Source organism: Drosophila grimshawi, unplaced genomic scaffold (genome assembly GCF_018153295.1).
Source record: "Drosophila grimshawi isolate 15287-2541.00 unplaced genomic scaffold, ASM1815329v1 contig_311, whole genome shotgun sequence".
Lineage (NCBI taxonomy): Eukaryota > Metazoa > Arthropoda > Insecta > Diptera > Drosophilidae > Drosophila > Drosophila grimshawi.
The window spans coordinates 28,880,418-28,893,480 of record NW_025063098.1 but is presented as its reverse complement, the minus strand read 5'-3'; the positions used below and the strand labels follow the sequence as shown (position 1 = coordinate 28,893,480).

General features: G+C 35.5%; 1 protein-coding gene across 1 annotated transcript in view; it reads left to right on the top strand.

The window, feature by feature from the left end:
* Positions 1–13,063, top strand: part of LOC6569893 (protein toll) — a 68,597-nt gene that overhangs the window by 19,563 nt on the left and 35,971 nt on the right. Inside the window, exon 2 of the mRNA XM_001995939.2 lies at positions 1,052–1,111. The gene's annotated coding sequence lies outside the window, so the exon portion shown is untranslated. The remainder of the gene's footprint in view (positions 1–1,051; positions 1,112–13,063) is intronic.

Sequence of the window (13,063 nt, the reverse complement as noted above, 5' to 3'; positions counted from 1 at the left end):
TTTCCCATGACTCTTGCGGTAACCTTTCCCACAATTGTTGTTGTTGTTGTTGTGGCTATTGCACCAAATTGGCCAAACAAACAACAAACGTTGCAGCCAGAGTTTAAAAGCGACTGCGTCTTTCAATGTTGCCCCACAATTGCGATTGGCTCTGCTCGCGAATGTATTCGCATATTCATGATTACGATATATGAATGCTTGTATGTATATGCGCATGCATAAATTAGTAGTCTCCTCGCTACCTGGCTCATCCACTTGCCAGCTTGCTACAACATGTGGCAGACAGTTGCGATGATTAAGATGCAAGATGTAGTTATTGTTGTTGTTGTCAAATGCAGTGGCGCTGATTACATGAAATCGACTCTGACTTTTTGGTATCTATGCATGTGTGTGTGTATGTGTGCGAGAAATTGATGGCTTTGATGGATTGACAACCACGCCCATCTCTGCGTTGATAGTGGGCGGCATGATACTTGCAACTGAGATCCCGTAAATCCCCAAAAGTCTCTGTCTGCCTGTGTGTGTGTCTGTGTGTGCTTCGGTGTGTGTGTATGTGTGTGCTTGTAACACAATGCGCCTCTGTCTTTTGAAACTTGACTAATATTAATGATACACACCACAGTTGACCCCCCTCCCCTCCTCCCTCTCTGACACAATGTGTGTCTGGGCTATATAAATTTTGGTTTGTCTGGTGTTATATTTTTCTTTTTGTGGCTTGAGCTTGTGTTTGAAACTTCAAAGGCGCTATAACATTGGCTGATTGGTTAGTGTAGATTGGTTGGTTGACATTAAGCAAATATTAAAGATCTAGCCAAAGCTTCATGAGCTTTCTAATATAATATAATAATATTTATATAATATGTTATAGACACAGCTTAAATGTGCTATAAAATAGTTTGCAAGATTTCTCGAAAACGCAGTCATAAAATCAATTTTTAATTTTAATTAAAAAAAAAACACTTTTTTATCTACAAATGAGCTTAACTATTATTAGTTATTAATTTTATAATGAATGCTATCTAATTGTTATTTCTTCATTTGTTATTTTCAGCTTATATTTGTATCGAATGTCTAGCTACGGATACAAAATCCATGCGCTTTCAGACTTAAGGTAATTATCACATTTTTACGGATTAATTGAATAAGCTTTTAAGTAAGCCAACAAAAACTTATCGATTGACATTACTTGGCTTAATTTTATTTCATTCAATGTCATCAGTATATAAAATACCCACATTATAGCAGTAACATTATTTTCTTGACTGACACTTTTAATTGATTTTCTTGGCTCGATACAGAAAACACAAATGTTGATAGATGACATATTTCAGAACATCTCTCAGTTCGTTGACTTAAAGCCCAAAGTTCACTGAATCTCTGAAGTCAATGTAAATGTGTATTTTATATATATTTTATATATATATTTTACTGCGTTAAGGTATCTGAAAATTCAAGGCAAAGGTTGCCAGATTATTATTGGGGGAGCCCTGCACTCTTATCAAAGTTTAATGGTGCAATTGATAATCTTGAAACTGCTCGCAAGTCAAATGATGTGAAAATGGGTATGTGTGTATAGCTGTCTGTGTGTGTGCGAGTGTGTGCGTTAAGTTTATGACTGTGCGGCTATCAGTGACGCATTTTATGGCCGCAACATGTGAACGGCTCGTTAAAACGGTAAACGTAAAATTGGCAAAAGGCCGACTATAAAATCGATGCAGGGGCAAGCATACAAAAGGTAATCAGTATGTGTGCATGTATGTGTGTGTGTGAATGGGTATTGTATGTGTGTGTATATACATATATTTATGACCAATTTGGCAAAGTGCTTAAAACTGTAAACAGCGTCGAACGACGCACAAAAGTATGCAAAGTTAAAGCGAATGCAAATGCAAATGCCAAAAGAAAAGGAACTCCTCAACAAATACACAAATGCAAATACACTCTTCAAATTAACATAGCAACTTGTTCTCTAATTAAACTTAGAGGCTGGCAAGCTCTAAATTCTTCGTATATAGTACAAAAATAAATTGTTGTAATAATTACTTACAGCTTGAGTCCATTAAAAATAGGAAGAAGTTGCCAAGAGGCAAAAGGAGGCATCCTCGACTATTTAAATTATATATATTCTTGACCAAAATCAACAAAAGAGTCGATTGCAGGGTATTCCAATTCTAATTCCAAATCTAATTCCGGGAATTTGATTCCCGATGTTTAAAGCAAGAAAATGATGCCGCTTTGCACTTGCAGTTGAGTAGATGGGTTTTTTTTCTGAGTGCACGCACAAATATTGCGCAAATTTGCATTGTTATCAGAGAGAGAGAGAGAGAGAGAGAGACGGAGAGAGAGGCCCGGGTTCGCAATGCTGCGGTCGCTGACGCGTCTTGGGGCATGCCCCCGGCTCAAACAATGGGGCAAGCAGCGAGGCAAACAGCAGCGCTTGAGTTGGCAACTGTTTTGGTCCCACTTGGCGTATGCGTAACTTCCCGTATACATATACGTGTGTGTGCGTGTGTATGCGTTATTAAATTTATTCGACTTGACGTGCGCACACACAGAAGCCAATGCAGAGCATGGGAGAAAGACGAAGAAGAGTGAGAGAGAGAGAGAGAGACGGAGAGGGAGAGAGAGAGAGAAATAAAGGAACTGTTGTGGTTGCTGGAGAAACAGCAGAATAACAAGGAAGGTGTCCTTATGGGGGGAGTTTGAGGGTTGAAAGATTGGATGAGATTGCGAGTTGGGATTTTACAGCAGGCCGCCATGGATTTTGGCATGAGTTACTCAACACACACTCTCTCACACACACACACAAACACTCACACAAACATACACACTCAGACACAAAATGTATATGCAGCTGTCTGTTTGTGTTTCGTTTCTCTTTTTTGGCCTGCTCATCGTCATTTAATATTTAAATTGCTTGTGGTTAAAATATATAACTCATGTATGTATGCTTATGGCAATTTATATTTTAAATTATTAAAACAGACATATTGCAGAACATACACACACACACATACACACACATACCACACACACACACATGCTATTTGAAACAGTTCCTTGTGCCATTTCAAACTTGACTTCACACAACACAAAATATTCTGTGGATTTATTTCATCCTCTAATTGAATTTCACATTTCCTATTTTAGGCATATCAAACAGAATGTTATCAAGACAGATGTCACAATAAGTCGGCATTAACTCCTGAGTTTCAGCCTTCAGATTAAAATATATATATACGTATTTTGTTACATGCACTCATGTAGGCCTAAGTCGATCTTAAATGTGTCGTTTTTTGTTGCAAGTTGAAAACTCCTTTATTTGTTGTTTATATTGAGATTATAATCCCAATCAAAACAATACAATTTTGCAGCTAGTCTAAACAGATGAAAGCAGCTAAACTTGCATAACACATTGTTTGTTCTGTCGTGTTGCCAAAAAATGAATAAAATTCGCTTATTGACTTTAATGCTTACAAATACAAGCGTGGCTTCAAACAAAGTGTCAATTACATATGCTGCAGGCTGGAAACGTTGTTAGTAAATGTATGTTATTTATAATTCAATATATTTATTTCATGATACGAGTATACTGTTGAGAATCATTCCAATACTTTTTTATTTCTAGAGAATTTATTTTTTATAAGATAAAGTTTGTATGTGTTTTTTTTTTTTTACTTTTGATTATATGTTTAATTAGTCTCATTTTTTCATAAATAAAACACTTCCATTGCATAATTTTAAAGACTATCCTCCACAAATTTTAAATTAATTTTCATACAATAGAAAAATAGAAAAATAAAACTGATATTTTTTTCTTATTTGCAGTCTCAAAACTTTGCGAGTCTTATGTTGCAAACCTCTTGAATATAACATTGCGTATTTGGGGGTATTCCAGCAACAAAATTTCAACTTATATATGCAAAATGTTTCTATTTTATTTTTTATTTTATGTATATTTTATTTTACACTGAATTTTTGGACCTTTGAAGTTTGTTAATTGCTGAAAAAGTTGCACGAATTCCAGCGAGGATTGAGTTCAGCATTCAACAACATGATATTGAGTTTTATATTATTTAAATGTGAATATACAGCTTATACAAAGTAATAAAATGCTTTGACAACGAAACTCTTAATTCACAGTATTTCATCAACTTTGTGTCAACATTTGTCACGAATGTCAACATTTGATGATTTACTTAACAAAGAAAATATACAAAAAATAAAAAAATAGGAAAACCCATTATATTGGGAGCATAATTTTTGTTGAAACTTTGTGTGCGAATAATTGAAATGTGTGTGTGTGTGTGTTGGTATATAGGTGTGTGCGTGTGTGCGTGTGTGTGTGTGTGTATGTCTGCGTGTTTGAGTGAATGCATTTGCATTAGAAATACGCTTCACAAAAGTTTCTTTTATTTGCAAAGTTGAATTTTGCGGAGCAGTAATTCATATAAGCCGCTTTCTGCACTGATTGCCAAATGCGCCTTGACAAAAGGCAGGAGACAGTGGGGCGGTGAAGTGGGTTGGGCAGAGGGAATTGGGTAGCGTAAGCAGCTTAAAGCTCAGTCTTTTGGGCCTTGTTGCCAGGCGCTTCAAGAGCAATCTCTAATTTAATAATAAACCTCATCAAATGCTTATCTGCTATCAGCGCACAACAAATTGCCAGCAGCACAAAACAGGCCCAAACATAAAAAATTGCAAAGAGCAAAAAAAAAGTAAATATATATATATATATATATATATATATATGTATACGTACACTAAGATAAAGATAATCCCACATGTGCGTGTATGTGTATATGCGTGGCATGTGCAGTCAGCGAAAAAGATACGTATTTGTGCCAAAGTTCGGTTTAACGGTAAGCTAAGTTGGATTGTTAGGACTAAAATGTTTTCTTAGAATAAGTAATAATATGACTTGTTATTTGAAGAACTCAGATTCTTAAGCTCTTGAAAGACCTTCTAAAACTTGAATTAAATATGTTTACTTTATTAACAAATTTGATGCTTAAAGTAATGTATTTAAGATATTATATTCGTATTTGCAAACCACAGTTGCCTTGCATAAAGAAGCCAAGTTCATTAGTTAGGCATGACATTGAAATAAATATTTTATACTTCATTTAAGAGTTTAACTACTTAAATTGATACCATTAACATATATATTTCATATTTGACTAACGCAATCGAACTGAACCAAAAAAACTAAGTTATTAAAAGAAAATATACAGCAACAACCTGCTGAAGAAATGATATGCGAACATTGTTTTTTCGCTCAGTGTACACACTGTGTCGAGACAAATGATGTAAATGCCGCACTCAAAGAGGCTTGCCACAGCTTGGGGATCTACTTTTCATTAGGCGCGAAAATATTAAACAGACGACAGACTGAAATTATTACATTGGTTGAGTCGCCCAGTAGCAGTGTGAGAGAAAGAGAGAGTGGATACAGAGAGAGAGAGAGAGAGAGTTGGTGGGAGAAACGTCATCAGCAGAGGCGATAACAAATTATATCACACATACGCGACGTAGGCTGCACGTGTCATTGAGCAGCTCATCAGGAGCATAAACCGCCACTCTTAGCATCCATACAGCACTAGCACTTTCTCTCTCTCTCTCTATAACACTTGTGCTGTCTCTGTCTAAGAGAGAGGAAGAGCGATGAGGGGCAACTTGTGATGGCAAACACACTTGAAGCTCCTGCTGAGCAAACAGTTGATATGGCATTGTTAACAGCTCCCGCTGTGCGCTGTGTGTCCTCAAGCGGTTTATTATATATGTATCAGTTATGCCATATATTATGACATTTCGTTTTCCAAGTACATAAGTATACACACACACTTGCACACATAATGCGCTATGTGTATTTTTTCTCGTTCGTATTAAAATAGAAATCAGTGCGACTATAAAAACCAAAGTTATGTGCCAAACTTCTATATATGAAGATTTACGCATGTGTGTGTATGTGGCCTTCAGCCTCTGTCGTCCTGTCGCCCAGCCCCGCCCTTCCCCAACCATCACGTGGAAGTGGGCGTAATTGTGTTTTTATGCTCGGCATTTTGTGTGCTTTCATGTGTTCCATTTCCGCACGCAAATAAACACTGAACTCAACTGAACAACAAGCAACCAACCAACCAAACAAACAAATTCAGTCAAGCAAACTCACAATGTCAAAACAAGCAAAAGTATCATAATATATATATATATATATATATATATATATATATATTTATAAATATATATATATATTAATATATATATATATATTAATATATATGTATATGTATATATGCTCACAGCATAAATCATTCAATCACAAATATAAGTGTGAAAAGTTTCGCATGCGACAAAAAAACAGAGAAAAATTATATAATAATTACATGGACTGTTTTTTTGGTGACCCCATTCCATATTTAATATGTATGCTAGGAAACTGGTGTTAGCAAAACAAAAAAGAAAATAATTTTTAAATAAATACTTAACGAAGCTTATTATAAATTCTTTTTTTAATATTATGATTAAATAAAAATAAAAAAGAACAACTGTCTGAGGGACAACGAAAATTATATACTCTTGCAGACTAGAGTTATATCGATTGTTCCTATTTTAGCTATTTGATATATTAATTGTATGTTAATGATTGTTTGTCAAAATTGTAGGAGTATAACATAACATAACAATATAACAATTATAACTACTGATTTAGGTAAGAATAATTTGTTAAACAAAACAGTTATGCATACAAAAACCTATTTATGGATTGTACCTATGGTAGCCATTTGAGCATAGTAACTTTTTCAGGTGAAATCTTGATTAAAAGCCCTTGTTTTTTAAAAATAGGATTACACTATTTGAGGGTCTCATTTTAATATGATAATCGAGTCAGAATTGCATTTGTAACTTTGAATATTGTATTATATAGGATTAAAGACAAGCCTATATCGACTCGGCTATTAAGGTTGATCAATAACATATATTCTTTTACTATAAAACTCTCAAACGCAAAGCTAAAAAAAAAAACGAAAAAAGAAGCTAACTGAAAGTTAAAGCTTGCCGTCAAAAAATGATTGCCATTGTTTTCGCCCTTCTTTCGTCTACTTAGTGTATTAATCATATAAAATTGATTCAAGATTGGATCGCTGTAATGTGTTCATAAATATCCACATATCCATGCGAACATTAATTTACTTTACTTTATATACATTTGTGCGTGTATTAATGGTATATAATATATATATATATATATATATATATATATATATATATATATATATATATATATATATATATATATAAATAAAATCCAGTGCTACTCGTCTAATTCCCTCGGCTGGAGAGGAGTGTTGACAAATCCTTGGAAACGCCTTTCCGTCTAACCCCTAACGGCACTTCATAAAAATGTAATCCGGTTGATGTTGCTGTTGTGGTTGTTATTATAGCCAACTGGGCTTATGACGAACACAATCATTAAGCCATTATTATTGTTATTATTATTACATATATACGACCACCAATACAAAAATTTCCTCGAGTTCTCACACACACAAGAACACAGACACATACACTCGCACACCCAGAAAATGTAGACTTTATGGAAAATCGAGCCAGAGCCGTTTTCAATATGATTTACGTTTGCTGCCCAAAGGCTTCTTTCTGCTTTTCGTTTTTATCGATAAACAACTTGAAAAAGAGAGAGAAAAAACACGCAGAATGAAGCAAGGAGCAGTTGTGGTGAGAGGTGAGGAGGGGGTGGGAAACAGCATACACTTGACAGACATTTATCCTGGCAGCGTCAAGTGTCTACTGCCATCTCGGTCTCACAGTCTCCCCTCTCGCTTTCGCACTCTGCCTCTATCTGTGACTGCATTGCTGCGTTATCTGTTTGTCGATTTTGAAATCTGATTTTATGGATTTTCATTTCGTTTGACTTTGCGCTGATTTTCAATTGCTTTGTCCAAGCACTCTCACTCACTCACTCCTTTTCCCCATTCATTCTTTTTGTACTTTTTATTATTTGTCTTTTTTTTAATAATAAATGCAGAGAAAACCGAGACTTGACAGCAGCAGTCCCTGTCACTTCTCTTCATCTGTGGCTGTCCTGCCGCTCTGACTGTGTCCTGCTGCTTCTGCTGCTGCTGCAAGGAAATCCTCATGGCAAGGACTTTTACCAGCTCATTGTTTGTATTTCATTCGTTCCGTCTGTCTATCGCTCTCTCTCTCTCTCTCTCTCTCTTCCCACACAGTGGGAAATAAATGATTGATTTAAATTAAACTTTTTATACCCCGAACACCTTAAAAATGGCAAAAAAAAAGGGTTGTAATGAAATTGTGCAAATGTATGTCACAGATAGAAGAAAGCAACTCCGATGCCATAAAGTATACATATATATTCTTGATCAGCATCAAAAGTAGAATCAATTTAGGCCTGTCAGATTGACAAGTGACAAATCATATCAAATTGATTTATTTTGATCGATGTCTACCCACACAATTGTAAAAATATAGTCTTAATAGACATATCGAATGAGAAGGCACATGTTGCTAGGGTATATCCAAGTCGCCTTTTCACTTAATGCGAGAATCAAATATAAATTGTTAAAAAGTAAGTAATTCTCGGTTTGAGCGTTCGCAACTGATAGCTATGTATATATATATAGCTATATATATATATATATACATATATGTCTGTAATCTTGGTGGACTATCACCTTGACTCTTTCTCCCTGTGCAGTCAGTTGTTTACTTTGCCTCATTTTTTGTGAAATATATATTTATGCTGTACTTTGGTCAATAGTGAAATTGATTTTTGCCGCTGCCTCAATTGTTACTGTGCCCCGTCCCCGCCCCTCTCGATACCACGCTCATAGCTGACTGGCCCAAGCAATTAAGGTTATGACCACATCAACTGTCCCTCATGGGCACGCCCACCTGTGCCTATCCGTTGAGAGACATCAGCATATATAATGTATGAGCTTGAAAAATGTCATTACATATTAAATAAACGCCTCTTTGCGCTTGTAGATTTTTTCAATCATTTCAAGCTAATTAATTGCTGATAAATTTTCATAATGTCTGTGCTGCTGCACTGTTGCAAATTGGTTGCATGTGTGTGTGATGTTTATGTGCAACACTGCAATTAAACACTTCAATAACAACAACAGCAGCAGCGGACTATTATCATTATTGTTATTATCATCATCAGAGCTGACGGCATAATTCCTTCCATTAAAAGTCATCCCAAAAGATAAAAGTACTTGTGTTCATTTATTATTAATTTTTAATATGGTTTATCTTGTTGTTTTTGTGCGTTCTTTAAATTAATTGCCAAAGTGCCTTTGCCTGCATTATAACAATTTATTTTCATATAATATTGTTACGTGTTTTTTTTTAATTTCCGTAATGTTCATTTTCTGCACAAAATGTTAAGGATAATAATCGCTTCACTTGTAGTTATCACTCCTATTAAATATAAAAATCACAAAAATCCATTGTAAACATAAGCGGCTTAATGTCTCTCTTGATTTTTACATTTACAGTATTAAATTATACACAATAAATCGGTTAAATCTGTTAGTAATTTTATTCGACTGCTTTAGAATACTCTTCAGTAAGGTGGCAATATTAAGGCACTTATCAAATTAAATGGCCTGTCGACTCAAATGAACTCAGTGAGAAATATAATAAAACAAGACAGATATAGTCGATAGAGCTCGACTTTGAAATACCCTATGTCTACCTTTTAAATACATAACATTATTGCTATTTATTTGTTATAATATATGGGGGTATATTATATACCATATCATAGCATATAGAATGCTATATGTTTACAATTGTGTATACAGTTGCTATCGGAAATCGATGTATATCGATATACTTGAAAAATTAAATACACTTGATCTGGCTCAAAATTAGATGTGTCTAGCTCTGATGATGAAAATAGATACTTTATGAGGTTGCAGATGCTTCCTTTCTACACTATTTCCCTTTTACCCATTTTCAATTAGTGCGGGGTATAACTAGTCTTCCATTAATTTGTTCTTATCCAACAAAACATTCTGTTTGTAATCTAAGTTAAATCAGCCGCTTTGAGCATTTCCAAATCATTAATTTCATATACGCTTCGAGTCACAATCGTTTGAATCTGTGCATTTATCATGGCAACCTGGTTAAATTCAAATTAAATGAATTGGATCTAAGTGCCAGTCCCAATTTGACAGTTTTGCTAAGTTTGTCAGAGTAGCACGCACAGCACACACACTCACACGCGCACACACATACAGTCTCTGCCACACATATGCGGAGAAAGTTGCACAGTTGGAGTTGCTTATTAAAAAAATCATTTTTCATTGCCATAAACACTCACACATAAAGAGGGAAGAGCGGGAAGCAAGTGCCAGGACATTGCCAGGACACGCACATGACAGTCATCAGTCAGTAGGTTAACTCGATGCTGCTCCTGCTCCTGCTACTCCTGCTGCTCGCTTAAGTGTTTGCTCGAGCTTTACTCGCGCTCAGTGTGACTATAATCTGCCACAGACAGTTGCACAACAACACTTTCTACTGTATTAACAACAACAACAAATATAACAAAAACTACAACAAACCCCCTATAAGAAAGAGACAGATAAATATAAACTGGCTACGGTGTGTGTGTGTGTGTGTGTGTGACAGTGTGTGTATCCCCCTTGCATAGCCTGATAAATGATGTTGCGACAATAATTAATTATATGCCAAGTGATGTTGGCAACGAGGTGAAGGAGCAGTGGCTGTTGGGGATGAGCGGGCATGGTACACAATTCGAAAAAATATTGTATGTTTCAAGTTGGTTAACTGATTTTTTGCATTTCTGGCCAAATAGTCATTTCAGCATTATTTCAGCTAACATATTCTTTTTCTTTGAGCTGAAATGCGATTTTCATAGTTTGTCAAGTTTAAATAGTAAATTAAAATAAGTCTATCTATACTCTATCGTTTACTGATCTTTTTATTTTCTCTCTCACTCTATACATCTACCCTCCTAACTTTTTACATTCCTAAAATGTTCTTTATTTTATTTCTTACTTCTTAATTAAAACTGTAACATGTGCGGTTTTTAGCCTACATTAAATTAATAAATACTTAAATGATAAATGTATAAATCAAAATAAATTTCAAAATGTTACTTGATCCAAACTCAACACATTAACTTTTATAAGCATTAATTGAAAGCTCAGTTGGCTTAAGTTATTCTTTTGCAAAGTCAAACTTTCTTTGCTCAGCCCACTTCTTTCGCGCAGTGTAGCCACAGAGGGGTCAGCTGGAAATCGTGTATGTTAATAGTTAATGCCGCAAGCATTTCATTTAAATTACGCGGCATTTTACAGGACTTGCTGCACCTCAAAAGCGGCGACCGCACCTGCCACAAGCTGTTGCCTCAAAGATTTTCATGTTAGGTTGAGCGACGATTTTGTGTGCGGTTAAAAGGTGTGTGTGTGTAGAGTGTGTGTGTGTGTAGTGTGAGTTGCGGCAGTCTCACTTACTTTGCTATTGTACATTTTAAGTCAAAGCACATTAGAATCAAAACCTTTTTTTGTGCGACTTTTCTATTTCCAAGTGCTGCGGCATAGTTTAAAAGCCTGCAAGGCAACAATTAAATTGCCATTTGAGTTATGCAGTTGGGTGTGTGTATGTATGTGTGCATGTGAGTGTGTGTGTTGGTATGTGCATGATTTAGACATTTCAATTTGCATGTGTTAACATGCAATGCAAAAAGGATTCGATTCTTATCGCTCCCCCTCACCCCTCATCGTTCAGCGCCCACACAATGCCAAAGGCCAACATCTAACTACCAACTGCCAGCTGTGGTCTTGGAGTCACTGCCTTGGCCAAATAACTACCAACTGCTGCTAGCCATGGCCAATACAAAATGGTTTTTATTCCTATTTTTTCGCTTTTCTTTCGTTAGCATTCTTTTGTTTGTTTTTTTTTTCTTTGGCATTCCTTTCCTGCATTTCGCATTTAAGTTGAGGTTTATTATGGCGCAACTTTCCACACTTGCATGCCATGTGCATGAGCACCGCCCCTACCCTGTCCCTCTCATCGCTCTGCTACCCCATTTGCCATATGCCACACCAGGAGTCGTGTCTCCCTGCTCAGTAAGCGCTGCACCTTCTTTATGTGGAAATTTGAATATCCTGCGGTAATTTCCACTATTTTTAGTACTTTGTTGCCCTTTTGAACTGTTAGTAGTGTGTTGCTCTGCAGCTTACTTAAACTACTCCACACATATTTATGAGCATGTCTGTGTGTGTGTGTGTGTGTATGTTTTTGGGGCAGAGCTTTGGGGTTAACTTGTGGTATGGGTACTGTTGGCTTCGCGGTTAAGTGTCCAACACTTGCAACATCCAAACTGCAAAGCTCATCTTTTGTGGCATTTACGAAGCTCCGTTAAACTTTATACATGCCTCTGCACTCCCACCCCCTTCCAATATGGTTGTGTGTGTGGTTTTTGTGTGTGCATGGCCAATGGGGCAAGGTTGCCATTTGATTTAGAATGTGGCAAATGCATTTGCAACTATTGATTTGGATCTTTAGAAATTCTTAAACATAAAACTTATATTTTATTGTTTGCCTTTTGTAAATCTTAAAAATATCGCAGAATTCAAAACTTTTCCAAATGATTAAATTCAATTTGCCAAAAATGCAACATGACGTTCCGATAAATTAATTGGTGTAGAATTAAAATCATTTTATACAAATATTAAAACTGAAAACTTATTATATATCAATTTAAAAAATCTAGAAGCTTTCAAGTTTGCCAAATGCAGCTTGAACATAGAATAAACTGCAAAGATTCATTTCGCAGAAGTTTTGATAAAACTTGTTGGACCGGAATCAGAAGCATTTTATACAAATTTTAAAACATTCAACTTAATATCTAATAATTTTAAAAATACACAAATAACACAGACTTAAAAAGTGACTTTTCCAAATGAATAAATTCAAGTTGCCAATAATTCAGTTTCAGAGGAAGGCAAAACAAAGCGCTCAGATTCAATTCACATGGAAATCGCTTAAGTTT